The 27,781-nt window shown below is 43.5% G+C and overlaps 1 protein-coding gene across 3 annotated transcripts in view; it reads right to left on the bottom strand.

Moving 5' to 3' along the window:
* The window catches only part of ARSB (arylsulfatase B), a 294,461-nt gene that overhangs the window by 62,912 nt on the left and 203,768 nt on the right, over positions 1-27,781 (bottom strand). The window lies entirely within an intron of this gene.

Raw genomic sequence — 27,781 nt, 5'->3', positions numbered from 1 at the left:
TGATTCGATTCAAGGTTTAGATCCCTTCTATTAATTTCCCCAGAATCCCAGCTTTCCTTTTAAAAAAAAAACATAAGCTCTAGCCCTTGTAGAAGTGGAGTTATGGAGCAAAATGTGTGGTCACTATTTTTCAAGTGTTTGGATTCTTTGGTGAATAATAACTTTCCCTCAATAAATCCCTATGAGGATTCATTACACACCTCCATTTCTTCTATTCATTTTGACTGCCTTTTGGACAGAGGAACATAGGAAGCTGCCACATACCGAATCAGACCATTGGTCTATCTAGCTCAGGATTGTCTTCACAGACTGGCAGTGGTTGCAGGCAGGAATCTCTCTCAGACAGGGGCGTAGCAAGGTTGGAGTGGGCCCAGAGACAAGACTTTAAAATGGGACCCCCGTCACTGAAGTTCAGCTCATGAAGTAAAGAAATCTTAAATGAGGCTGAAGAGTGGTAACAAAAAGCAGAGTAAAATTTATATTTGTGTGTGTGTGTACGTGCCACAAAAGAACATCATCCTAATTTTTTTTAAAGGTTTTGTAAACTGTGGATGATGCAAGTCGTTTAATGGTACTAGAGAAAGACATGCTGTTCTGGTAGCTCCAGGTCTTAACACCCACATCAATTTGGGAGGATGAATACAACTGAAGGAAGCCCGGGAGGGTGCATAGCTGGGGGAGTCAGTCATGTGACATGCCTCTGGGGGCCCCACAAGGCAGTGGGCCCCCAGACAACTGTCTCCCCTTGCCCTATTATAGTTACGCCCCTGCTCTCAGACCTATCTTGGAGATGCCAGAGATGGAACTTGGAACCTTCTGATGCTCTTCCCAGAGCGGCTCCATCCCCTGAGGGGAATATCTTACAGTGCTCACACTTCTAGTCTCCCATTCATTTGTAACCAGGGTGGACCCTGCTTAGCTAAGGGGACAAGTCATGCTTACTACCACAAGACCCGACATCCTCCCATGACAGTGCCAACTGTCAACTGCCATGTGCCAACAACACCCCACTCCCACCCGCAAGGCAGTGGGGTACTACTCAGTTTATGTTCTAGGATATTTTCAAGTGTTTAGGCTCTTAGGTGTCTAATAACCTTTCCTCATAATGAATCCCTATGAGGATTCATTACACACCAAAGCGTCTAAACACCTCAAAATTTCCTAAAATATAAACTGAGTACCCAGCAGCTTGTGGGTTGGGGGGGGGTAGCTGGAACATGGAATGCCACTAATTCCCCACCCCCACCTGCAAAGCAGTGGGGTCAAAATGGACAGAAGAAATGAAGGTGTGTAATAAAGACACCAAAGAATCTAAACCCTTCAAAAATACCTAAAAAATAAATTGAATACCCCAGTGTGTGTGTGGGGGGGGGGAAGGAGTGTAGTTGACAAATGGCAGTTGACAGTTGGCACTGTCCAGCGATAGTCAAAATGAACAGAAGAAACAAAGGCGTATTATGAATCCTCATAGAGATTAATTATGAGGAAAAGTTATTAGACACCAAAGAATCTAAACATTTCAATATTACTAAAAATTAAAATGAGTATCCCACTGCCTTGCAGGTGGGGGGCGGTGTAGTTGGCACATGGCAGTTGACAGTTGGCACTTTCCAGTGACAGTCAAACTGAATAGAAGAAATGAAGGTGTGCGATGAATCCTCATAGAGATTCATTATGAGGAAAAGTTATTATACACCAAAGAATCTGAACACTTGAAAAATAATGACCGCACATTTTGCTCCATAACTCCACTTCTACAAGGGCTAGAGCTTAGCTTTAAAAAAAAATTAAAGCTGGAGTTTCATGTTAGGGTTAGGATATGGCGAAGTCAAATCCCCATTATTTCCTATGGCAGAAATGTTCAAAATCAGTAAAAACTAAAAAAAAAAAAAGATTAAAAAATCAACCAAATGTCCCACTGCCTTGAAATTTGGGTGATAGGTGGCACCCATGGGGACCTACCTACCACCCAAATTAGTGCCCCTAGGACCTTGTTAAGTGATCCAAATCGGTCCAAATCTGAATTAAAGCAAAGCAAATGCTAATCAAAACTGGGGTGATTTGTGGGGGTAGATCTGGACACAAAACAAATCAGGGGTGAATCAAAAAAATTGATTTGTGCACGTCCCTACTACATTCTTGTTTCAGAAGTACAGGTGCTTACATGCGGAGGGCAGGGCAATTTTCACCAGTCTCCACTTCTCCTGGAAGTGGTCTGTGCAACTTGCAAATATGTCCCTAAGGGGTATGCAACCCTCAGGTTGCACAGAGCCTTTCTGGGGGAGGGAGATAGGCAAAAAACAAAAACAAAACCTGCTTGTAAGCACTCATACTGCTGCAGTGCGACACAGCCACTGTTTGTGTGCTTCTTTTGGCTGCACACACATAGCACTAGTCAGGATATCAGCCGCTGAGGTCGTGCATATGACCTCTCTGGAGAGGGCAGAAAAGGCATGCACTCACTGCCTTCCCTAACAGACAAGCAGCTGCTGCCCTCCCCTCCGCTACACCATGCACCCACATTAGCAGCAGTGTGGTGGAGGGAGATGCTGGGAGTGGAGACTTCTCCCCTCACCCCACAACCCAGGGTGCCCCAGGGCACGACCACAGCGGCCACTCTCATTACAGCAGCCACCACACTTGACGTGGCTGCTCCTTCCCCCTAGTTCACTGCCGGAAATGGTGGCAGGCCGAAGGGAAGTCGTTTAACCTGGTGGTGACTGCTCAGACAATCGCCGGCTGAGGTTAAATGAACCACATGTCTGCTGAACCTCAGAGTATGTTTAGTCTGAGGTGCACTAAATACCGGGTTTGAAAGTGGGGCTTGGCACGGGTGCAGCATCAGGAGAGGCCTAGCTCCTGGCGCTTCAAACGTGCCGCCTAGCCCAGGCTGGACTGCCCTCGCTTGGGTTAGGCTGTGCGTGTGAATACCCTGACTGTCTCCATTATATGAAATTGAGTTTTCTGTAACAGTGAATAATATACGACTGTTTTAACATCAGTATACATATATACACTGAACGTACAAAAGACTCCTTGGTCTAGACTGACAGTTTTAACCTTTTTGCCTAGAAAATCTTTGGATATACAACAATGTAGAGGTATCAGAGGATTGCATTTTTTCTATTATTCAAAACCCATTATAAAAACAAACAAGTGACCTTTAAAAAAAAAAGGTCTGCCTCTTTTCAAACGTCTCCTTTCCTCTCTACTGTACACTGTTTGCTTTTCTTCTTACCCACTAAAAAATAAAGGAGGACTGTTAAATTAAAACACAAGATATTGCGACCCATATTACAAAACAAGCAAAGCAGCAAAATCAGGATCATATTCATTAATGGTCAAGAGACCTTTATTCTATCAACATAAAAACAGATGAACAGTCCTATGAATAAAATAAACAGATGAAAGTATAAAATACCAAGGAGCTCTAATAGCAGAACAGTCAAAACTTGATTGCACAAAGCAAGCAAAGAAAGACCTTTTCACAATACACACCACACAAATTTACTTTAAATAAACAGCTATTTGCATGAGCAAACAGTTCCACAATTCAGCACATGCCTCATACTGTATTCTGGGGAGCAAAGGCAACATTCATTGTCTATGTTTATAGGAAACATCTGTCTGAAAATTTTACCTGTGCACCTCAGACTAAACATACTCTGTTTTAACTAGCAGGAGGTATGTCAAGGCAGCTGACGTAGCACTTAACAAACAAGGAAATAGCACTGAACTTTCTCTAACCTTTGCAGAGCAGGACTATAATGAAAGACAATATAGAAGCAACCTAGCAAATACTTGATTTGAATATTCTTATTTGAAAATGCAATATGAAGACATATCTTTCATATATAGCTACACAAGTGTGAAGAGCTGGTAGCAAGCATGAATTGCCCCCTTTGCTAAGCAGGGTCCACCCTGGTTTGCATATGAATTGGAGACCACATGTAAGCAAATGTAAGAGATGGGGCCACTCTGGGAGAAGCATCTGCAGGCTTGCATGCAGAAGGTTCCAAGTTCCTTCCCTGGCATCTCCAAGACAGGGCTGAGAGAGACTCCTGCCTGCAGCCTTGGAGAAGCTGCTGCCAGTCTGTGTAGACAACACTGAGCTAGATGGACCAATGGCCTGACTCGGTAGAAGGCAGCTTCCTATGGAAGCAGGAGATTCACACAGGAGTGCACCAGAAACTTTCAGCCAGCGAAATATCATGAAGCTCTGCCTATTCTGCTCGTCATAGTATGCAATATAAGTAGGACTATGACACAGTGTGGGCACCGCCTTCTGCCACAACTGTAGTGGCCTCTGGTTCCAATAGCCATTTTAGGGTTGTGGCCAGACCGCCTTTTTCTAATTATTCATTGCTGAGCCCCAAGGAGGTTAGTAAAAGACATGCCTCGCACCTGGGATGGAATATCCAAATGTGATCCCAATCACACTAATTAACACAGGGCAAAATCTACAGGGAAGTTCTTCTGTGCAAGCCTTGCTGAAGTTAACAGGAGCTGGGCAAGAACCCTGCTGTGCACCTCCCATTCATTTTCCTGGGGCTTGCACAAGAGAACTCTGCACTGGTCGGTGTCCCATGAGTAGAATTTGTCTGGCTTCTGTTCTTCTGCTACCTTTAATGACACATAAGATCCACTGCAGGAAGAAACTAACTTGCTTCAAGTAGGGACATCTGTGCCCCATGGTCTCAGCAAAGAAATAAAACATCTGCCACCTCACTCATCAGTGTGTGGCTTTTTCCCATTAGGGGAAAAAGGGAACCTCTTCAAATAAAATCCAAATTGCAGGTCAAGTATAAATGATCTAAGTGGCAACAACTCCTCAGGGTTACCCCCCCCCCATTCTAAAAAAATAGTTACATTTTGCCCCATTTTATTTTTGGGATATAGTGGAGGGACCTCCTCAAATTTTAGATCACCTGACTAATTTCAGACTAATGCTGTGCTTGCACAACAAAGTTGCACTAGAGCAAGAAGGTTACACCACTGCACAAAGTCGCAGGGGTGCTTTCCCGACTGCACTGGAGGAAGTGGTGTATAATCCTACAGTTAACCAGGCTCGGACTGGCCCACAGAGCAACAGGGCATATTCCTGGTGTGCCCCACCCGCAGGGCGCCCCTGCGCCTCGCCACACTTGGCAGCAATGAATACTCCCACCTTTAAGTAGCCATTCTGCTCAAAACCCGGCGCCCGCCCCACATACATTCCACCGCCCTCTCACTGCCCCTGCGGTTAACCCTAAAGTTTTTAAGCCAGTTGGAGTCAGCTGTGCCGGATTTAACCCACTGAAGCTTTGAAGGGAGTAAGCAGAAAAGAGGGGAAGCAGCCCGCACCCCAATCAGCACACAGGGTGCTGAGAGAGAGAGAGAGAGAGAGATTGCAGAGGTGGAGACGGCCAAGGTGCTGCTGTGAAAGAAAAGGCGAGAGAGAAAGGAAATTTAAGAATGGAACTGGTGGTGTGGTTTTTACCAGCCAGAAAGTAAAGAGTTAATCTCACCTCTAGCGGTGAAGGGATAAGGTGGAATTCATATGTAAATGGATTTCACAGCAGGAGGCGCGCCCCCTTGTCGTGCAAGCATAAACATGTTTGTGCAAGCACAACACTAGTCTGGACTGTGAGCTCCTGACTTATAATAATCTGGCTAGTGCCACATCTTTGCTCTAGCACAACAAAACACAGCATCAGTCGAGATGTCAATCAGTACGTTTTAGGTACACAGCCTCATCCTGGCTGCCGGCATCTTATCCCTCCAGGTACTTGAGACATTCAGTAATCAAATGTGGTTGGATACTGACTTCTTCATAGGATTCTATGGATTCTAAGACCAATCACAGCTATGTAGAAGCTTTGATTTACATTCAGTATATAAGGGCTGCTGCACAACTTCAATCCTCCAGTTATTGCTGGACTACAACTCCCATCATTCCAACCATAATGGCCAATAGTCACTATAACTAGCATTGTCGCCCAACGTCTGCAGGAGGGCTGAAGGTAAGCAGCCCTGCAGTATGTCATAGGGTGTTTCAGTACAACTGTATAGATAACATTTTAGCATTTTAAAAGTCTCAATTACTACATTTATAAGCACAATCTAACCAGCATAAAATGCTTAAAAGGACTTCTACTGAAATATCCTAGAAATACATGATATTAACAGGGGAAACGTATTACCAGGGTATTACCAGGTATTACCAGGGGGAACGTATTACTGGGCGCAGCAGGAAAATGCTTGACGAACAAGCAGAAGGTTGCCTGTTCGAATCTCCGCTGGTACTATATTGGGCAGCAGCAATATAGGAAGATGCTAAAGGGCATCATCTCATACTGCGTGAGCAACGGTAAACCCCTCCTGTATTCTACCAAAGACAACCACAGGGCTCTGTGGGCGCCAGGAGTCGAAATTGACTTGACGGCACAGTTCACATATAGAATCACAACAAAAATTTATGCACAAGAGTAAACTTTCAAGGGGAAGCACTTTTAAATCCCCCTCATTTTTAATGAGGGGAGAGTGAGGTACTGAAGTCAATGGGAGGGACTTCATAGCATTTGACTTTGCCTCGGTTGTGCTCAGTTGGGAAGGCGTAGGTTCTAAATAAAGGGTCAATTTCTGAGCATTTTTTAAACAACTAACCCAGCATTACTGTACTTCAAACATCAACTGAAATCCCAAGAACAAAACAAAGCAGAGTTACTAACCAAAACCAAAGGCCTTTCAATTACATATTGTTATGACTAGATTTAACAAAATAAAGCAGCTTACTCTGTTTTAGCTCTTTGGCATGTCTGCTTTTAGAGAACCACCCTCAGTTCATACGCCTCTGAACAGGATGAGCAGAGTTCCATCACTCACCCAAATTTCTTTTCTGCAAAAAAATTGTAAAATGGTACTTCTCTGATGCCAAAAGGAGAAACTGGAGATGGTTTTGCCACTGTTTTGAAAGAGTTAAAATTGCAGTCATTTTTGTACATGGAGAAATACCCAGCCCCAGGGATAGTGGGAATTCAAAAAACGACTAAGAAATGTTAACTGTGGTTTAGAGTTCACCACAAAGAACCTTTTCTTTGCTTTTTATTTTTATATTTTTGTCATTCTAGGATCACTGTAGAGACTAGTGTTTAAATACTGCTAGTTGATCTATTATTTTCACAAAAAATTACAGTCTGTTCTTCTTGTAATAAAATAAACAAGACTTTTATGGTTCCATTGGCTCTTTGTCATCAGCTTTGGAAAGGTGGTAAAGATAAATATTCTTATTCAAAAACTGTGGCAAGACACTCTGCCAAGCTAAATCTTATTTTTTGGAAAAAAAATTGTTTGGGCACTTTGTCTGGTTAACACAATTCTGTATAAATGATTAATAGGCTATGTGAAGTACTCCTAATGAAGACATCCTGGGTTTTATTTTTCTCCTGCCTATCCTCTTCTTCCAGAAAGTCTGACAATTTATCTTGACATTACCAAAGTCATCATATATGAACACAATATGACTGTAAATTATCAGTTTTCCATTTCATATTTTCTTAGCAAGTTATCTTCAAAAGCAAGGTTTACTGCATGTTCGTAATAGCTTGTTACAGTCTAATTCTTCAAACTCCAAATTTCAAAACAACTTGAGTGTTCATAAATATAAATATAAATATATATAAATATGAATATATATAAATATGAATATGAATATGAATATATATATATATCTCCTGAACTGTGATCCAGCTGGGAACACAGAGATTGCATATCTGGTCTAGCAGTTTTGGCCCTACGGATTTAGGTATTTTGTCTAGAGTCTATATTTCCATACCACATTCCCATACCAAAGGTGAAATGCAGCCTTATTGCAAGGAATTCTATATTTCAGATGAATGCAAAAAGGTACACAATCTGAAAGTTTCACCACACATTGCTAAAGCATGACCTTCATAGGGGAATATTCACTTCTTTTTTTGTTTAAAGGAAATTCCAAAGGGCCCCTAATACCATGTAGGAAGTTACCCTTGGCCTTCTGGAATTTTTCACTGAAACACAAAAGGGGATGTTTACCTGACCCTAAAGGCCTTATAAAACTAATGAAAATGCTGTTTTTAATTCTCTGAACTCTTCTTCCTCTTTTCTTATTAATTGTAGGGAGTAAAAGTAGAGCTGCCGGCTTACCTTCAACTGACCAACAGAGTACTGAGTACAGTTCGACAGAACCATGTGCTTCTTGCAAAACTTTCTCTGTGCTTCTTGCAAAACTCAGACGGCCTTGATTCTAAGCACTGTTGCAAATATCTCTAAATTGATTGGTTAGCCTAAATACTATGCTACACAATCGGTTTAGAGTGTGTAGGTCACTTAAAACAGTCCTGTACAACTTGTGGTCTGCCAGGATGAACACAGCCCACCAGCATACAGGTGAAACTTGGAAAATTAGAATATCGTGCAAAAGTCCATTAATTTCAGTAATGCAAATTAAAAGGTGAAACTGATATATGAGACAGACGCATTACATGCAAAGCGAGATAAGTCAAGCCTTAATTTGTTATAATTGTGATGATCATGGCGTACAGCTCATGAAAACCCCAAATCCACAATCTCAGAAAATTAGAATATTACATGGAACCAAGAAGACAAGGATTGTAGAATAGAACAATATCGGACCTCTGAAAAGTATAAGCATGCATATGTATTCAGTACTTGGTTTGGGCCCCTTTTGCAGCAATTACTGCCTCAATGCGGCGTGGCATGGATGCTATCAGCCTGTGGCACTGATGAGGTATTATGGAAGACCAGGATGCTTCATTAGCGGCCTTCAGCAATTCTGCATTGTTTGGTCTCATGTCTCTCATCCTTCTCTTGGCAACGCCCCATAGATTCTCTATGGGGTCAGGTCAGGCGGGTTTGCTGGCCAATCAAGCACAGTACACTGTATACTTTTCGGAGGTCCGATATTGTTCTATTCTTCAATCCTTGTCTTCTTGGTTCCATGTAATATTCTAATTTTCTGAGATTGTGGATTTGGGGTTTTCATGAGCTGTACGCCATGATCATCACAATTATAAGAAATTAAGGCTTGACTTATCTCGCTTTGCATGTAATGCGTCTGTCTCATATATCAGTTTCACCTTTTAATTTGCATTACTGAAATTAATGGACTTTTGCACGATATTCTAATTTTCCGAGTTTCACCTGTATATGGTGCACCAGGGTCTCTCAATAAATCTCCTGTCCTTCTGCCTGCTGGTGTGTGTGTGTGTGTGTCTGTAAAAATAGGGGGATTATAAAGCATACAATTGGGCCATAATTCATGACTGGATGACTGCAATGCGTTTGCTGGGCCCCAGGTTGTACAATCTGACACACACGTTAGCACTTAAGTTTATAAATACTTGCATGGCGGGGGGGCTTTCACTGCCTCCTTTACCTCTGGGAGGTCTGAACAAAATTACAGTGTTGCACTGCCTTGATTGCCTCACTTCCCTGAGTGGTGAGAGGTGCCAAGACTTTGCAGTGCATCTTGGATTCTGGTTTCCTTTAGAAGGAAAGTCATCGCAGTCTTATGGTGTTTTGCAATATTGGTTCATTTACACAAATTTACCATTTGAGCCTTCGATGGATGCTTAGAAGATAGCAGATCATTTTTAGAAGCCGGCAACAGATTGCAACAGTTCCCCATTGAGGGAGTCTTGCATCCAAAGATGCTGCAGCTCCTTCCTGGTCCCTTCCATCCCAGCCTAAACTCTCTTGTCTCTTCTAGGCACTTAAAATCCTTTTCCTGTCTGCCTCTGCTAAACTGACTGCCGTTTTGTTTACCGACCCTTCAGAGGGGAGTACAGCAAGGATTTCAAACCTGTGGTACACCAGACATTGCTGAACTACAACTCCATCTCCGCCACAATACATTTGAAATGGAGAGCAGAGACCTACGGGTTTTAAGCCAAAGAAAGGTCCATCCTGTAGAGCAGGGATTCTCGAAGTTGGGTCCCCAGATGTTATTGGACTTCGACTCCCATAATTCCCAACCAAAGGCCACTGGTGCTGGGGATTATGGGAGCTGAAGTCCAATAACATCTGGGGACCCAACTTCGAGAATCCCTGCTGTAGAGGGATTAAACCCATGGAGCTATTTGGAAGAAGTAATCCATGTCCTAGTAGGAGAAGGTGGACATTTTCCTTCTCAGTTGCTCTGAACCAATTGCCTGGTTTGTATATTCCAGATGCAGCTAACATATAGATCAATATGAATGCACTGATTATGCAAATGTGGGTTGCATCAGGGTGGCCTAAGGTATTCTGCTGCCTGAGGTAAAGGACAATTGATGCCCCCGCCCAACCGCAGGCAGATGACTGGCATTCTCAAGCCATGGTACCAACGTAAGGGCATTCCTAGCTCATGCTGGGCACAGGAGGAGAAGGAAAAGAAGAGAGAGGAGAGCTGGTCTTGTGGTAGCAAGCATGACTTGTCCCCTTAGCTAAGCAGGGTCTGCCCTAGTTGCACATGAATGGGAGACTACATGTGTGAGCACCATAAGGTATTCCCCTCAGGGAATGGAGCCACTCTGGGAAGAGCAGAAGGTTCCAAGTTCCTTCCCTGGCATCTCCAAGATAGGGCTGAGAGAGATTCCTGCCTGCAACCTTGGAGAAGCTGCTGCCAGTCTGTGTAGACAATATTGAGCGAGATGGACCTTGGTCTGACTCAGTATTTGGCAGCTTCCTATGTTCCTAAGAGATGTACCCCAGCAGGGCAAGGAGGAGAAAATGAATAGCACTCCCTAGTGGGGTGAGGAAAGTCAGTAGCAGCGGGCAGCAGGAAAACCTGTGGGGTGGCACTCATGGTGGCAGGGGACTGGCACTTGCTGAACCCTGCACTCCTCCTTGTACCCCTAGTACTTGAGGCAATCACATCACCCTGCCTCTTGGAAGGGCCACCCCTGGAGAACATGAAGAAGAAGAATTGTTGGAGAGGGCATTGTGAATGGTGGAAGACAAAAGGTGAAGTATGTGTATTGTTTAGTATTACTTTTTTCAGCAGTGCAATATGACCCACAATAGTTGATAATGTTTTCAGTTAATTTATAATACAACTAAAAATGTATGTGATGTCAGATATTGACAATGAAAATTGCATCTAAAATAGAACAGGAAGATTTAGCACTTTGAAGTGTTCAAAGTACTTCACATATACAATCTTGCTGTAATCCTTATAAAACTTTGGAAGACAGATGTCAGTCTCAGCACCCTCACGCCTTGGGCTAAGCCTCAGTTCTGGGAATGGGGGAGGACACCGGAGCAAGGAGGTTTTCTCCAAGTGCCTCTGGTCCCTGTCTCCTGGTCTCCCGTCTCGAGAATCTACTTCGCAGCAGATTCTCGCAGCAGATTCGAGACAGTTTAATCTGTGGGATTAGGTGGAACATTCACATAGCCCTTGGCCACTCCCCTATGCACATCAAAGACAAGTGTCGGAGCTTAGCAGAAACATGGTGGCCTTTTTCAAAAGCGGTTGGAAACAGAGAATTATTTTAAGTCGGATATACCTCGGAGTAAGCCAGAATTCGCAGCCTCCCTTGGGGGGAAAACAAAGCCCTGTCTGTCCTGGTCCCTGATAACCCGCAGGGAGGTCAGGTTAAATCCAGTGAAGATGTGGACTGGCACACTCCAATCAGGAGTGGATTCGGCGGGGGGGGGGAGCCCTGTCTGAAAAACCTCCTGGCACTCTCTGCCTGCAGCCTCTCCTAAACCCGGGTGTGTTACGTTGAATCTCCAAGGGCTGTTATCGAGCTGGTCTGCCCTCCGCTGCCTCCCACCTTGCTCATCATAAGTCACCTTTAAATACCTGGCTATAAACCTAACAGATCTTGTGAGAGGGCAAGCTCCCATGAACTGATCCTCTCATGACGTTTCTGGAAACTCCCCGATACCTTCCTGACCCCATCTTCCCAGCCTCCTGCTGCCCTGTCTCACCTCACCAACCCCAATTGATTTTACCCTCCAGTGGCCTCAGCCTTCTTGTCCTTCACCCTGTCTTCCCGTTCACATGTGTGTGGGCAGATGCAACCATCAATTGCCTGTGGTGCTGCCACTTCCCCATGGCAGGTTAGTGTATTTCTGACTGAGTGGTTTGCCTAGGGCCACCAAGTGAGTGAATGGGGGAGATAAGATTCAAACCCAAAGCTTCCTGATTCATAGCTCAGTCTCTTAGCCATAGCACTGCACCAGCTACAGCCCAATACATGTTTTGCACATGGATGAGTGCCTAGCATCTCCAGTTCAAAGGAACTCAGGTAACAGAACATCCTTGAGACCTTGGAGAGTAGCTGCCAGTCAGAGTAGATAATAATGGACTGGATATACCAATGCCATCATGCAGTTTAAGGCAATTCCAAGTGTTCAATTCAGTCTTACTGACAAGTTCATAAAAAGTTGCTTGCTGACACTAATTTTTACTAATTGCTTACATCCCTGTGTTAGGCATTTGTGACACCATCAATAGACTGGAAGGACAGAGAAACCAGCTTCCTTGCTTTGTCACCTGAGATGCTACAGGTGATATTGTAAGTGGTTGTTTATGTGCCTGTTTTAATTGTTCATCTCTTTTTTTATATGATCAAAACACAGGGACCCACAAATATAGGCTTAGCTCACTAGTCAGCTCCTATGTGTGATTACTACCAATCCCCTGTCTTCTCTCAGATCCTTTTCTGGCACAGAGGAAGAGGGCTTAGGAGAGAAGCAGGTCTGCACTGGAATATGGAGATGGTAAGAAACAGTGGGAGCCTTCTCCTACTGCTCAGAAAGGATTCCTGCTGTTTCCTATCTTCTCAAAAAAGGCAGTGGAAATGAGAGCTCTGATTAGGAGATCCCTGTGGTGCTGGATGTCCTGCCCACCAGAGGGCTGGGACACTTGCCACTGGTGAGCTGGCAAGTGGATTTGTAGATGTTTGTCAAAACACAATGGCTGCCATCCAGACTCTCAAAGCAGCAGCACTCCATGGGAAGCACTGGAGCTGCTTTGCAGCAGACTAACGCAGCTCTGCTGTTCCCGAGAAGCAGGTCCTCGAGGGCTACATAATCCTCAGGGACTTACCTCCAGGTCACAGAGAGTCCTTCCAGAGGGAGATCAGATCAGCAAAAATCATCCCCCAAAAGCACACACACTGCATTACTCTGGAACACAGCAGCAGTGCCCCTGAAGCACCAGCACTTCTCACAAATCGCTGGTGTTTCTTTAATGTGGATGCCAGTCATGTATTTGTTACATTCATATCCCTTCCTCCAAGGAAATCGGGGCAGCAAACACTGGAGTTCTACTCCATTTTATCTTCCCCCCCAAAATGAGGTGGACTGGGCTGAAAAAAACAGCAACTGACCAAGGCTTACACAGTGGGCTTCATGGCCAAGCAGGGATTGCAAGCCCAAACCTCTGCAATCCAAGTCTGTCACTCAAAAAACTATACCACATTGGCTTCTAATTCTTAACTGGGTGGGTTCACACAACCACCTGTAAGTATTTACCAAGTAGGTCTGAGAGGAACTGGAGATCATGGGGAGCCCACACACCCATTGCAGTGAAGTCTGAAGAACCCACCTAACTCTGGTTACCAATGACAGTTACCCAATTTTGCTTTAGATATTACTGACTGCAAGCCAAAATCAATTCATTCATTCATTCATTCATTCATTCATTCGATTTCTATACCGCCCTTCCAAAAATAGCTCAGGGCGGTTTACACAGAGAAATAATAAATAAATAAGATGGCTCCCTGTCCCCAAAGGGCTCACAATCTAAAAAGAAACATAAGATAAACACCAGCAACAGTCAATTGAGGTACTGTGCTGGGAGTAGATAGGGCCAGTTACTCTCCCCCTGCTAAATAAAGAGAAAAATTCTGGTTACAGAAGTCAGCTTGACAGTCGACAAAAACTAAGGTAGAAGTGGGTAACTGGCATAGAGAACTGGACTTGGCCAGATTCAAATGCCATGCCAGAAGGGCGCATGCATGCCCTGCAATCCCTGGTTTCTATCAAACCTACTTGGTAAGTACTTACAGTGGCTGTGAGAATCCACCCATTGAAAGTAAGAAGTTGAAGTAACTTCAGAAAGTAACCAAAACCAATCAGGCAAGAGTCCACTGGCTTCCAGATGCTTCACATACAAAGTGGGCTGAGACAAAGGCCTCTAACAGAACCGGCAGTTCTATAAAGATGAATCAACAAATCTCTATTGTAAAACAGGCTCCTTGCTTCCAATTTCTTTACCACATCCACACAAGTATCCAAACAAGAAACCCACTTTAATGGAAGCCTCTATTATGTAGAAACTGGCAAACTTTACTATTTAAACTGCACTTTCTGTATTACTGTCCTGTATTACATCTCCCCTATCTTCACAATTATGATGTCAGCAGTTTTCTCCAGAAAGATCTCAATCTATCAGCTGAAACAGGATCCCATTTGGGTCTTTCTTTTTTAAAGCAACTGAGAAAGACAAAGGAAAAAGGCACATATTTACTTCAAAACTAGTCTCCTGAAGCAGTCATCGCCTCCCACTGAGTTTCAACTTGTGTTTGTATCCACATGTAAACAATTAAAGGGTACATTGTTTGAAGCCTAATTCCACATGTGCTGTCGGACAGTGCTTGAAGATCAGATTATTTTGATTCTGACAATTCTTTACAAAGATTACAACCACAAGCATTTGTAACAGTATCCTAAAGTGCAAGAGAAATAACCCTAACACTTTGGGTTTTTCCCTGGAAAGTTAAAACTTTGTTTATGCATCTGAGATTAAGATACATAGTCATCAAATTGAAATTTTCAAGATTTTATTTCTAAATAATCACTAAAGATGGGTCTTTATATGTGAGCAGTTTCAAAAACAAAAGAATGCAAAATTTAAGTCTTAACACACACTATCTCTCTACCTCTCCTAATGTGCTCTGGGGTCCCAGGACACAGGGTGGTATATAAAATGAAAAAGTTGATATGTCAGCGATGCAATGCACATATTAACTCCAACTCTCAACAAAAAGACCTTTTATTGCACAAAAGAAAAAGAAAAACTAAAAGCTAGTAAACAAAAACTTTTTTCTTTTCTTTCTTTTGCTCAATAAAAGGTCTTTTTGTTGAGAGTTAAAATGAAATAATTATATATTCCTTGTTTCAGAGCTTTACATATACATTGAGCTTTCGCACATTCATTCTGCCTCCTCTCAGTTCAACAGTAGGGGCAGATTGTGTACAAGGTATTACAAATGTATGAAGAAAAAACTAATAGAAATAGGTGTAGGCTCCAATGGCAAATGTGTACACATCCTTCAAGAACACTCTGCTTCTTCGCAACAAAGCCTCAAAGTCTTTTTGTTTCTTACAAACACATGATTTGTTTGTGAACTTGACTGTGATCCAAAGGGCTGCATTCACAGCTGAATTTCTGTAGTTTCCTGTTCAGGAGCTGCCCTTACAGAACCCTCCAACTACAAAGACTACCAAGTTCAAAAAGCAGATTGGGAATTCAGCCCACAACCAGCTAAAAGGGAACTAACTGCTGCTAGCTTGCACAGTGTCATTTCCCCCCAAGTTTTCCTTGCCAAATCTTTCATGCCCAACCTACAAACTACCATTTCCACTCATTCGGGAATTCTAGGAGGGTAGGTTCTGAAAGGAAGCTGCAAAAGATACTTTCCCCCACCTTCTCACAGTGGCAGATTAACGCATAGATAAAGTAGGCACTTGCCTATAGCAGCAAATTTCCCTATGTGTTAATCTGTCACTTGCACTTGGTGGGCAGGGGAAAGTTAAATCTACTTTTAAAACCGCCTCTGTGCGAAGGCAGCAAGAGCTCCTAGTGGGCCACCTGCCTCCCAAATCATGACAGGTCGTCGGACCATCTTCGTACGTGCATGTGGCAGGATGTCGGTAGAGACAGTGGCAAGAGCTCCTCCCATGGATCTACCTGCCTCTCAAATGACAGGTTGGACTGTTTCCAGCCCATTTTGGGCCTCTGTGCACACGAGGATCAAAATGGGCTGAAAATGTTTTAAAAGTAGATTTAATTTCCCCTCCACCCCCGCAAGCCCTTTGTCCACAGCAAGCTTTGTCCAAGCCCTCTGTCTACAGCAAATCTCGCTGCAAAATCTCGCGGCAAATCTGCCCCTGCCTGCTCAGGTATGGACACAAGGAACCCAATGGCAGTTACTAACGCCAGGAGGCAATCTACAGCCATAAAAATGATTCTACTGCCTTGAGAGTTTACAAATCTGCCTGTGAGGAGATGGATCAGACAGGGGAGGGGATGTATGTATGTATGTATGGATGGATTGATTACTGAATTTATATACCGCCTAGTATAAAAATCTCTAGGTGGTGTAAATAATTAAAACATAAAAGATAAAAATTGTAGATAAAAACATGTTTAAAACATATTAAAATTAAAAAATCAAATCTCAGTTGAAGGCCTGGGGAAACAGGTACATCTTGGATTTCAAACCCTTTTAGACAAGCATACCCCTTCTGTCTCAAAGCTCCAGCTCAGATATTCCGTATAAGCAGCCAAAAATTGTGACAACCCCCACCACCCACCCCAAGTACTTCTGCCAAAGCTGATGGCAAAGAGATGACATTAAAGCCAGCGTGGTGTAGTGGTTAGAGTGCTGGACTAGGACCAGGGAGACCCGAGTTCAAATCCCCATTCAGCTATGAACCTAGCTGGGTGACTCTGGGCCATTCACTTCTCTCTCAGCCTAACCTACTTCACAGGGCTGTTCTGAGGAGAAACTTAAGTATGTAGTACACCGCTCTGGGATCCTTGGAGGAAAAGCGGGATATAAATGTAACAACAACAACAACAACAAGCTAAGTGGATCTGCCCTGGAATCAGGCAAAACCAAAAACACACAAACACCCAGCCCCCTAACTCCTATCGTATGGCTTCCTTCCTCTCCTGTCCTCATAGTCAGGGCTCCACAGCATATCCTGGCCTGGCTCTGTCCCTCCCTCCTTTCAACATGACTGACCAGCTAGGTGCTCAGATCAGCCCTCTGGCAGACTGCGCTGCAAGAACAATGGAGACCATGATCATCAACCAACATTTCCCTTCCTGCCAAGTCTGTCAGTCATGCTGAGGGAAGGCTGGACTAAGCCCAAGTACATATCCAGCCCGTGAAATAAAAAGGAGGGCGGGAGGGATACTCCCCTACACTCCTCCCCTCCTGGGAAGGGAGCCAATGGGGTAGCATGGTGTAATCAGGGAGGTGGGTGGCTTTGGGGTACCCTGTGTTCATCTTACAGGGCTTCAAAGTACCCCAAGGGTTCAACTGGCTGAAAACCCCTGAAACAGGGGCAGACTGGATGCTTCTGGGAACCCACCACTGCTTCACCCCACCTGGACTCACCACTGCCACCCACAACCTTTTGCTGTGGGACACTAGTTGCTGCTGTTCCTGTTCCTCCTCCTCTTCCTCCCACCTGATGCATCCTACCATCTGCCTGTACAAAACCAGGTGCAATGTGATTATATTATCTAAAGTTAATCCAAAACCAGGCAGCAGCATTCCACATTAGCTAAAGCTTCTGGATCATTCCCAAGGGCCGCTCCACATAGGGTACATTACAAGAGACTTATCAGCAACTAATCAAAGCATGGATGACAATGGCCAGGTCTCAGTTCTCTAGCAGTGGATGTAGCCTGCAAACCAACTGAAGTTGGAAAAGAAAGAGCTACATCTGAGATTTCAGGAGTAAACTTAGGTTAAGGCATACCCCCAGGTTGCGAAGAGTGTGAAACTGTCTAGAACAGGCTTGCTCAACTTTGGCCCCAAAGCCGTTTTTGGACTACAACTCCCATAATCCCCTGCCACAGTGCCCAACAGCCAGGGATTATGGGAGTTGTAGGCCAACATCTGCAGGAGGGCCGAAGCTGAGCAGCCCTAGTCTAGAATAAGCATTTCTCCATCTAGCTCAGGGGTTTGCAATCTTGGGTTCCCAAATGTTCTTGGACTACAACTCCCAGCATCAATGAATGCCATTGTGGCCGGGGATGCTGGCAATTGTAGTCCAACATCTAGGGATCCAAGGCTGAGAACCCCTGAGCTAGCTGCTCTGCTGAGTCTTCTGTCATCATAATATCTGGGTTCAATGGTGGGCTGAACTAAAATAAGTTTATTTACACTCATCCAGCCCACCATTGCCATACCTGGATCAGATAAAAGAAGAAAAGGGGGCTGGGGGCTGTCAGCCTACTGATGGAACCAAATCCCATAGCTCTGGAAGATCTCACCCAGAAAGCTCCAGATATTAATTGCATTGACTTTCAGAAAAATATATATGAAAATATATTAAGGTCGTTCACACGACATCAAGTCCTGCCCAGGCTTGCACAGCCCTACATGGGTAGGGCTGATCATATGGAGCACCGGGATCGGTCCCGGTCCCCAAACCCTTCAACCAGGTAGCACACGCACCCTTCTCCCTCACCCCTCCCACGCTTGCGGAAGCTCAGGCTGCCTGCAGCCCAAGCCAGGCGTGAGAAGTGCCCAGCAGCAGAGAAATCCCCCTATGCACCCCCGGGCTGCATTTCCCCCTCATTCTTGCCACTCCCGGAGCACTTGCACACCAGTTGTGAGAGTGCGCACTGCCGGGAATCCCAGGAGCAAAGCCAGTCATGTGGGGGAAGGCAGGAAGGCTGAGTAAGTTGGGTTGTTTGAATGACCTTATTGACTTTCATTAAAACATACGAATAGATGACTGCTAATCGGTTGTGCCCAATTAATAAGGAAAGAGACCCTCAAAGCAATTGGGCCTGAGATCAGAATGCTCAATGTGCTGCAAGTAAACATATTTCACTGGCAAACCTTCATCATTATAGTATGTTCAATTGCTTCTTTGTCACCTTTCCTTCCAGCTGCCACTCTGATGCTAAAAAACAAAATGAAACTCAATATACACAATAGTCCCGAGGGAATTGTCCACTCTGCAGCAAAGCCTGTCTGGAATCTCTCTCAGAACATCTGGAATTGACAGTTTTGCATTTGTCTGACTAAACAAAGGATACCCCTTTCTTCCCTGCCAATACAAGGAAGGATTTAATGCACCACCAGGGACCAGAAGTCTGAAACTCAATCCAACATTTTCATAAAATGATTTGCAGACTTCAGCTTTCAAAGCAGAAAAAGAGAATTCCTTAAAGAAATCATGAACTGAAGAAGGATGGATTCATGCAAGTGTCTCCATCTCCAAAATAGTATTTTGCGGACTGGTGGTTATCCCAAAGTTACTGTGTATGGCTCAGTACATGTTTTGAACACATGTGTCAGTGCAGGGTGGTGGCTAAAGAAACCGAGTTAGAAACCAGAACTTCCCTGATTTGAATCTTGCCTCTTCCATGAACACATGAGGGGTCTTAGGGAAACTACTCTCCCTCACCTGCAACATGAGGATAATACAGGCAAACCTCATTGCTCACAGGTTTAGTGGCTAGAGTGCTGGACTAGGACCGGGGAGACCCGAGTTCAAATCCCCATTCAGCCATGATACTAGCTGGGTGACTTTGGGCCAGTCACTTCTCTCTCAGCCTAACCTATTTCACAGGGTTGTTGTGAGGAGAAACCTAAGTATGTAATACACCGCTCTGGGCTCCTTGGAGGAAGAGCGGGATATAAAATGTAAAAATAATAATAATAATAATAATAATAATAATAATAATAATAATAATACCACCACAAGTAATGAGGCATTGTGCCTATGGAAAATGGGGGGTTAGGTTCCAGAATGGGGAAAGAGGGTCAAACACAGCAAAAAAGGTGAAAATAAAATATCTATTGTACCATGCTCTATGGGGTCACCATGTGCCGAGGAATGCCCCCCCAACTGCCCCCCCAAACTGCAAAAGATCACAGAAATTTTTATTTTGTATTTTTAAAGCAGAGGAGCCACAAAATGGCTCTGTTTCTTAAAATGGTGGCTGGAAATTGCTTCCACAGTCATTTCCAGCTTTCTAGAAACCACATATACATGGGTTTTAACCATTTCGTATCTGCAGATATTGAGACTGGGTATCTCTGTGCCACCTGCAGATACGTGAAATTGTGAATAGCAGTTCCGCGTATAACGAGGTTTGCCTGTACTTACCTTATAGCAGGGGTTCCCTACCTGTGGTACTCCAGATGTTGCTGAACTACAACTCCCATAATCCCTAGCCACACTAAATTGTAGCTAGGGGTGATACGAGTTGTTGTTCATCAACATCTGGCAAACCACAGGTCGGGAACCCCTGCCATTCAGGATTGTTGTATATTATCTGACATATATCATCTTAGCAAGATAATATACATCAGGGGTGACCAACCTGAGGCTCTCCAGCTGTTGTCCAATAGCCACTGCAGCTGTGGATGATGGGATTTGTAGTCCAACAACAGCTGGAGAGCCTCAAGTTGGCCACCCCGATATATGTGAAGCACTATGGGTAAATGTATGTTTGGGAGCCTTTGTTCCGACACACCTGAAATGAATAGCAAGACTAGGTTGCAGACAGCAACAGAACAAGTCACTTCACTGAGAAAACATGGTCCATTATAGTGGTGGATAGCCTTAATCTGTATTAGCTTTCTTTAGAGAAAGGGGGAATAGAGTAACATTCAGAACGCTCTGTGCATGAATGAATACTTTACCTAAGCAGCTTTAATGTGCCTTTTGAAGTTATTGTTGCAGCTGGCATATCCTGGGATTTGAGTACTCTGGGCAGTTAAGTGATAAGTCTGGAGATAGGAGAGACTGGAGGATCAAAAGAAACTGAGCATGGAGGGGAAACTGGGCAAGCTGACAAAGCAGCAAAGACCAAAACGTGTCCAACTGTTAGAGAAAGTGTCACATTTAAAATAAATATTTCAAGTGCAATTGCTCTTAAAAAAAATGAACGTATTGCTAGCATTATGTAAATTTAGTTATACATATGAAATGTTTGTTGGTCACTGTAATACATAGGTTTGTTTTTCTCTGAGATGGTCACTCTACTTGTTAATTTACTCAGTTCTTGTTAATTTACAGTTTTATTATGTATCTACTGACTGTGTTTAACACTGTAATAAAGAAAATCAATGCCAGAAGTACACTTGTTTAATCAGCAAACTCTCAAGGGACATGTGGTCAATACTTGTCTTTCAAGTACCAGTTTGCAAATTCAGTTTACAGTCTTTTGCAGCAGGCCTGTTCATTGGTAAAATAATCTAGTATGCAGCAATTAGGCCAATCTAGAGTAGAAGTTTCTTGCTGGTGGTAGCATGTCTATTTTAAATGTGTATTTGGCTTGGAGATCAGTGAGATGTTTGTACAGATGCATTAAAAATATCACTGGGTTATATCCTAGGTGTTCGTAAAATTCTGCTTGTGCAAGAGGGAGGGGTGATTTCAACCAATCTTGCCTTCTGTCTGCAGCTCCTTGTGCCCCGCTTCAGAAATCAGTTCCTAAAGATTGGAAGTTCCTTGGAAAAGAATGACATGTGGCACAGGGGGCTGCAACAAGACGGGAAGATCAGTGAGGGGAACAGCTCCTACCCCTTGCAAAAGTAGATCTCCTTCTGCAAGCGCTACGTGCTACTTGCATGTACTACTACTACTATGAATATTTATGTACCACTCTTCAACCAAAGTTCTCAAAGTGGTTTACATAGGAAAATAAATAATACATAAATAAGATGTCCCCCTGCCCGCAAAGGGCTCACAATCTAACAAGAAACATAGGGCAGATACCAGCAACTGCCACTGGAGGGAGGCTGTGCTGGGGTTGGATAGGGCCAGTTGCTCTCCCCCTGCTAAATCTAAGAGAATCACCACTTTAAAAGGTGTCTTTGTTCAGTGGCTGGATAGTTTCACAACCAAATCTCACTATCTTTGTCTAGTCCAGTGTTCTTCACCGTAAGGCCTGGGGACCAGTGACAGCCCACATCAACCCTAGGTGAACTGTTCTCTCTAAGCGTGCACACGCTCACAAGTTTTTGGATGTCCACTCAATTCAATTTAGATCCTGCTCAGGTTGAATCAGGAATGCCCCATTCAGAATGCAGGTGCGCACACACTGCCTTCATACTGCTGCCCAGAACAAAACTCATTCCACCCAGAGGTGGAAAAAATTAGAGGGACCACTGCCTAGGTGTGGTTGGTTCCCTGACTCATTGTTTATGTGGGCCTGTGTGAAGCTTTGATGGAAGTGGAATACTTGGCACAGTCCCCCTGGCACCGCATGGAGACTACCATTCCCACTGTGTAGTGCTATACCATGCCCAGTGCCAGGGGGCTCCTTTAAAGGGAAACAGAGCCCTTTTGAGCCCCTGCATCATCTTGGAAGGCATGCACAGAGGGCTGGAAAGTGTAGCCCTTCCCAGGGCTTAATCCATAAAGCTCTTAAAAGAGGGCTCCATCTTTCTTAAAGGTCCTCCCGGCACTGAGAAAAGCATAGTACGATGCGGAGGTCAGCGCAATGGGAAATGGCTCTCACATTGAAGGTTTGAGATATTGCCCCCCCCCCTTGAAAAATAGTGACAAACACAGATTAACCAAAGCCTTGCTCCCATTGTGTCCACTGCCCAATCTGTTATAAGAAACATTACAAAGAATAAATAGGATGGACACTCCTCTAGTCTTTATGAAGCTCTAGCAGGCAAGGCCCATCATTGACCAGCAGAGTCATTTTGCTAAGACTGGAAAGCAGAGATTATGCCTTTATTTGGAAAAGCAAAAGGATATCCAGTGAACTACAGGGATCTTTGTTTGACAGCAATACTTAGGAAACTGTTAGAGCAAATAACAAAATGAATTTATAAACACTTGGAGGAAAACAGGATGACTGTTACCAGTTAAGCATAATTTAGAAAGAAAAACAAATCATAGTGTAACTATCTTGTTTCCTTCTTTGATAAAGTACAGAATGCAAGCACAGCTGGTACTATATACCTGAACTTCAGCAAAGCTTTTGACCTCATGCCGTGTGACATTCTGATAAGATGTTTGTGCTGTCAAGACAACGGTTTCATCCACTTGGCTAATACTTTCAGGTTAAGAACTCTGCATCCTGTACTTAAGAATATACTCACAATTGATATCTCAGTCTAGCTAAGAACATGGACTACAACAGCCAGTTGCTGTATGTGCAACCCCACCTGCAATCAACCAAGCTAGAAGACTGCAAGAGTGCAAGTGGGCTGCAGCAGGAGAGGGAGATGCTCTTCAGAAACAGAGTCCAAAAGCTCCACTGTATGCATATTGCTATACTTGCTCCACCACGACTTATGTGTCCAGGATCATCACAGAACTTTTGCATGCACAAGGTACAAGCATTTCCCCCTTTTTAAAAACCTACAGAATCAGGAAAAGCATAAATACTCTAGCACCCCAAAAGGTATAATCTGAAGATAAAGAGTCCTACGCAGATATGAGGAGCCCCTTGTTAGCTGACAAGAGCCATCCATCTCTGAGACCTTTGCAAATTCTGCGGAGGATGTGGCTCTATGGGGGTACAGCTGAAAACTGCAAACAGTACTCAAGTTACTGTTTAGAAGCATTTGGGCTGACTGAGTAGTCTGTTGCATGCATCAAAATCTAGCAATTTCACCATTACGAAAGTAATCTAAAACTGTCACTCTGTTGATGCACTCACTAGGAAAACTATGACAGCCTGGTCAAAGTTAATTAAGGAAACGTTTTAAATATGGTTGATTCCAGAACAGTAGCCTACTGACACAATTACTGACCAACATCCTAATGAAGTGCTAAAGTGCTGGTGCTTTTGAAAGGCTAAACTAATGTGTGCACATGCTGGTGGGGGCATAATTTAGTCAAACTTTCCTTCCCCCAAAAGCCCTCTGTGCCACTAGAAAAATATGTCCCTGAGGGCTGCAAAAATCTCCTCATCCCGTCCTGTCCCCACCGCATTAGTGCCAGCACTACATTAGTTGGGAACTCAGCACCAGCACTTCTCATGTAGCACCTGCGCATTGTTAAGATGCCAGTGACTGTATTAGTAAAACAAAATTCTCAGCATATAGGAAGCATAGCATGTCTCCCAAATTTTGTTTGTAAATACAACGTATTTCACAACTATTGTGACTGCCCCCACTTGCCACCACCTCTTTTTTTCACTGTTGTAGAAGATAAGCTTTACATCTGAGGAGATAACACAATTAGAAAAACACTCATAAACAATTTTTAATTTTGATTTAATAAAGTAACTCACAAGAAAAAAGTTCCAAGATAAATCAATGAAGAAATGGGAAAAAAACCTTTAACCAACTTCAGCTTACACTACTTGGCACTTTTATTAGATAAATTACCACCATTTAACCATGGCACTGAATTCCCTAGAGAGAGGGGGGAAAGTCAAAATATAAACACACACATAGAGAACACACTTCCTTAGTTCAAGTGTTTGGAATAGTGTAAACAGCTTTTTAACAAACCTCAATTTTGTAAAACAAACACATGACAGTATGCAGCAAAAAAAAAAAAAAGGTGCAATTTTCCTGTTTCAGCACAATGCTAATGGGATTTCCATTTCTTTCCTGTTTTAATTTTAAGAATTTTTTTTTTAATAAACCTTTCCTCTGCTGTTTCTATTCCTGAATATGGTAAGAAAGGTCTGCTGTTTCTATTCCTGAATATGGTAAGAAAGGTCAAGGATTTGTTCTTGATAAACCACATTGTCAGTAGATGACAAAAAGTGTTTGTGGGTTATATGCTGAAGAAATACAGCAGCTCTAGTATCAGTTACGTATATTCAGCTATACATAAAAATTATTCAGTTAAAGGCAAGGTTATTTGAGCTGTGATCTTGTACATAATTACATCCATATATACTGAAAATAATGTCACACGTATGTATTTATTCTGTATGCAGGGACGGAAGGTCTAATGAGTAAATGGTATTTTAATACAGCCTGCCTTTTGCATTACATGACTAGCCCTCAGAGTATTTGGCTTCTTGCACCAAAAACTGAACACTACATGGTTAAAAGACGTCTTTGAATCCTTAGGCTGTAGGGAAATTGCATCTTGCCAACATGCAGAGGCCACACATGTTCAAGGGCTTTCAGCTTTTGCACCTGTAGACGTGCATATTCAGCATGATAAATCAGTATCCTACAAAAATCAGTGTAACACCAGTGAATACTTTGCATCACATCTAAATACTTTGCATCACTATTTCAACAATAAGTTTGTTTTCAAAATGATTTGGGCCAGCTTACACAGGGTTTGGCCATTGTAACTACAGCTCAGAATTGTATACTCCATTGACACTTCCATGCTGCTTCCCTAGTGCAGGGATCCTCAACGTTGGGCCCCCAGATGTTCTTGGACTTCAACTCCCATAATCCCCAGCCAAAGGCCACTGGGCCTGGGGATTATGGGAGTTGAAGTCCAAGAACATCTGGGGGCCCAATGCTGAGGATCTTTGCCCTAGTGCATGCCGATCCCTACCCCCTATCATGCCGATCCCCACCCACTATCCTGGTTCAGGAAAACCAAACAAGAATTAGAAATCTACTTCAGTTTTTATATGGAGACAAACTATGGTTTACCTGAACCAGGAAGTGAGGGAGGGAATCAAAGGAGGAGAAGGAAGGAGGGATAGTGTGAGTCTGAGGCATAGTCATATTAGCCAAGCCATAGTTTGACCATTTATGTTTTCATAGGGAAGATAAGAATAAATTGAATTAAATTAAATTAAAGGAATTCAACATATAAAATACTCAAAGACGACATCAAAAGGGTAAGGAAGAACTACAGTGCTTTATCCATTACTCTTTTCAGACCAATTTGAGAAATGAAGGAAAGAGAGTTTTCAAGCTGCAATAGATGTAGTGTGTGTGGTTCCCCAGCAAAAAGAAAAGAAAAGAAAAAGAAAAAGAAAACCACATCAAAGTGCTGGATCTCCCAGAATGGAAAAATCACTGTGGGCCAATTTTACCTTGACTCATCCAGGGATCATTGCTCAATACAGAGGCTGACATCTAAACTAGCATTGCACTAGGAAATTTCCCGCTCATTTGCTGAAGCCCTTATACCCCACTCCTCACTATGGAGTTCCACAAACTCTGCCCACCTGTTTAACTGTCTGAACTCACGAACATTCTAACTCATTGATTCACATGGGGGCAGTCTGGGAAGTTTTGGTGCCACTCAGTTTTTCCCCTTCATATTTTTCTGAAACTGATGTGGAACTGTGGTTCACCTCAAGTCTGCCGGTACCTTCCATGCCTGCACAGATGCTCCGGTTCTCCATCCATAAGGATTGTAATGTTTCTAGCTCTTTTGGAAATAGTATATAGATTAACATTTGCACAGCACCTTTCAGGGTTGTAGATAATTAATGTGAAGCACTTTGAACAAAGAGTGTTCAAAGTGCTTCACATGAATTATCTACAACTCCATAAGGAAATTAAATTTTATTTAGTTATTTATTTATTTATTTTTATCGTTACATTTGTATACCGCCTTTAGTTAAAAGACAACCCCAAGGCGGTTTACAAAATTTAAAACATACAATAAAAAGACAATAAAAATATTAAGCTAAAAAAATATAAAAACAAACCAAATTTAAAATCTATAAAATTCAAGCATAAAAACAATACAACAGATAAAAACACACAAAAGCAGCAGTAAAAACGATTATGTAAAAGCCTTGATAAAAAGCCAAGTTTTAACAAGCTTTCTAAAAGCCGTGATGGAGTCCGAGGAGCGAATGGCCACTGGGAAAGCATTCCAAAGTCTGGGGGCAGCAACAGAGAAGGCCCTGTCCCGAGTGCACGACAGCCGGACCTCTCTCATTGTCAGCACCCGGAGCAGGGCCCCCTCAGACGTCTTCATCAAGCAGGCAGCAACCCTTGGGAGCAGGCGGTCCCTCAAATACCCCGTGCCCAAACCGTTAAGGGCTTTAAAGGTCCCACATTGCCATTTGGGAACGGAGGGAATGGTTTGCCTAAGACCACCTAGTGCAGTGATCTTTACTGTTTTCCAAGTGGAGCCACTTGAGCAAGACAAGCTTCACTGTGAGAGCAGTTTCCAACTGCACTGACCTCCATACAGTGTTGCACTGGTCAGTCCCCTTTAAGAAAAACTGAGCTCTCTAGAAACCCAAGGCCATCTTGGAGGAGAGCTGATCTTGTGGTAGCAAGCGTGACTTGTCCCCTTAGCTAAGCAGGGTCTATGCTGGTTGCATATGAATGGGCAGGCCTGAACAGCATAAGGCTCGTGGGCCGGATCCGGCCCGCGGGGACTTTTTTGCTGGCCCCAGGGGTAGTCCAGAGCATTGTGGTGCCTGAGGTGAGGTGCAAAATGCCACTTCACCCCATGAATTTGGTGGGGGTCAGCCCCCTTTCAAAACTGACCTTTGCAAGCATTGAAAGTGCATGGGGGACAGGGAAGAGGAAAGGTTGCTAGGAGTCTCCTCTTACCTTCTTATGCTGTGGGTAACTAATAATTGTTTTAATTAATATTTTAAAAAATTAATTTTAATGTCATCATTAATGTGCTGAAAATTTACCTCGGCCCCTGCATACCAAGTCATGGTTGGTTCCGGCCCACCAGTTTATTTAACTTGTGCACCCCTGCCTTAGGGGATGGAGCTGCTCTGGGAAAAGCAGAAGGTTCCAAGTTTCCTCCCTGGCATCTCCAAGACAGGGCTGAAAGAGATTCTTGGCTGAAACCTTGGAGAAGCCGCTGCCAGTCTGGGTAGACAATACTGAGCTAGATGGACCTATGGTCTGATTCAGTGAGGCTATTCCCAAGATCACTGGAAAACAGGTTA

The sequence above is a fragment of the Hemicordylus capensis genome, chromosome 2 (assembly GCF_027244095.1).
Source record: "Hemicordylus capensis ecotype Gifberg chromosome 2, rHemCap1.1.pri, whole genome shotgun sequence".
Taxonomy (NCBI): Eukaryota; Metazoa; Chordata; class Lepidosauria; order Squamata; family Cordylidae; genus Hemicordylus; species Hemicordylus capensis.
The sequence above is the reverse complement of the archived record's forward strand: the minus strand, read 5'-3'. Positions and strand labels throughout refer to the sequence as shown.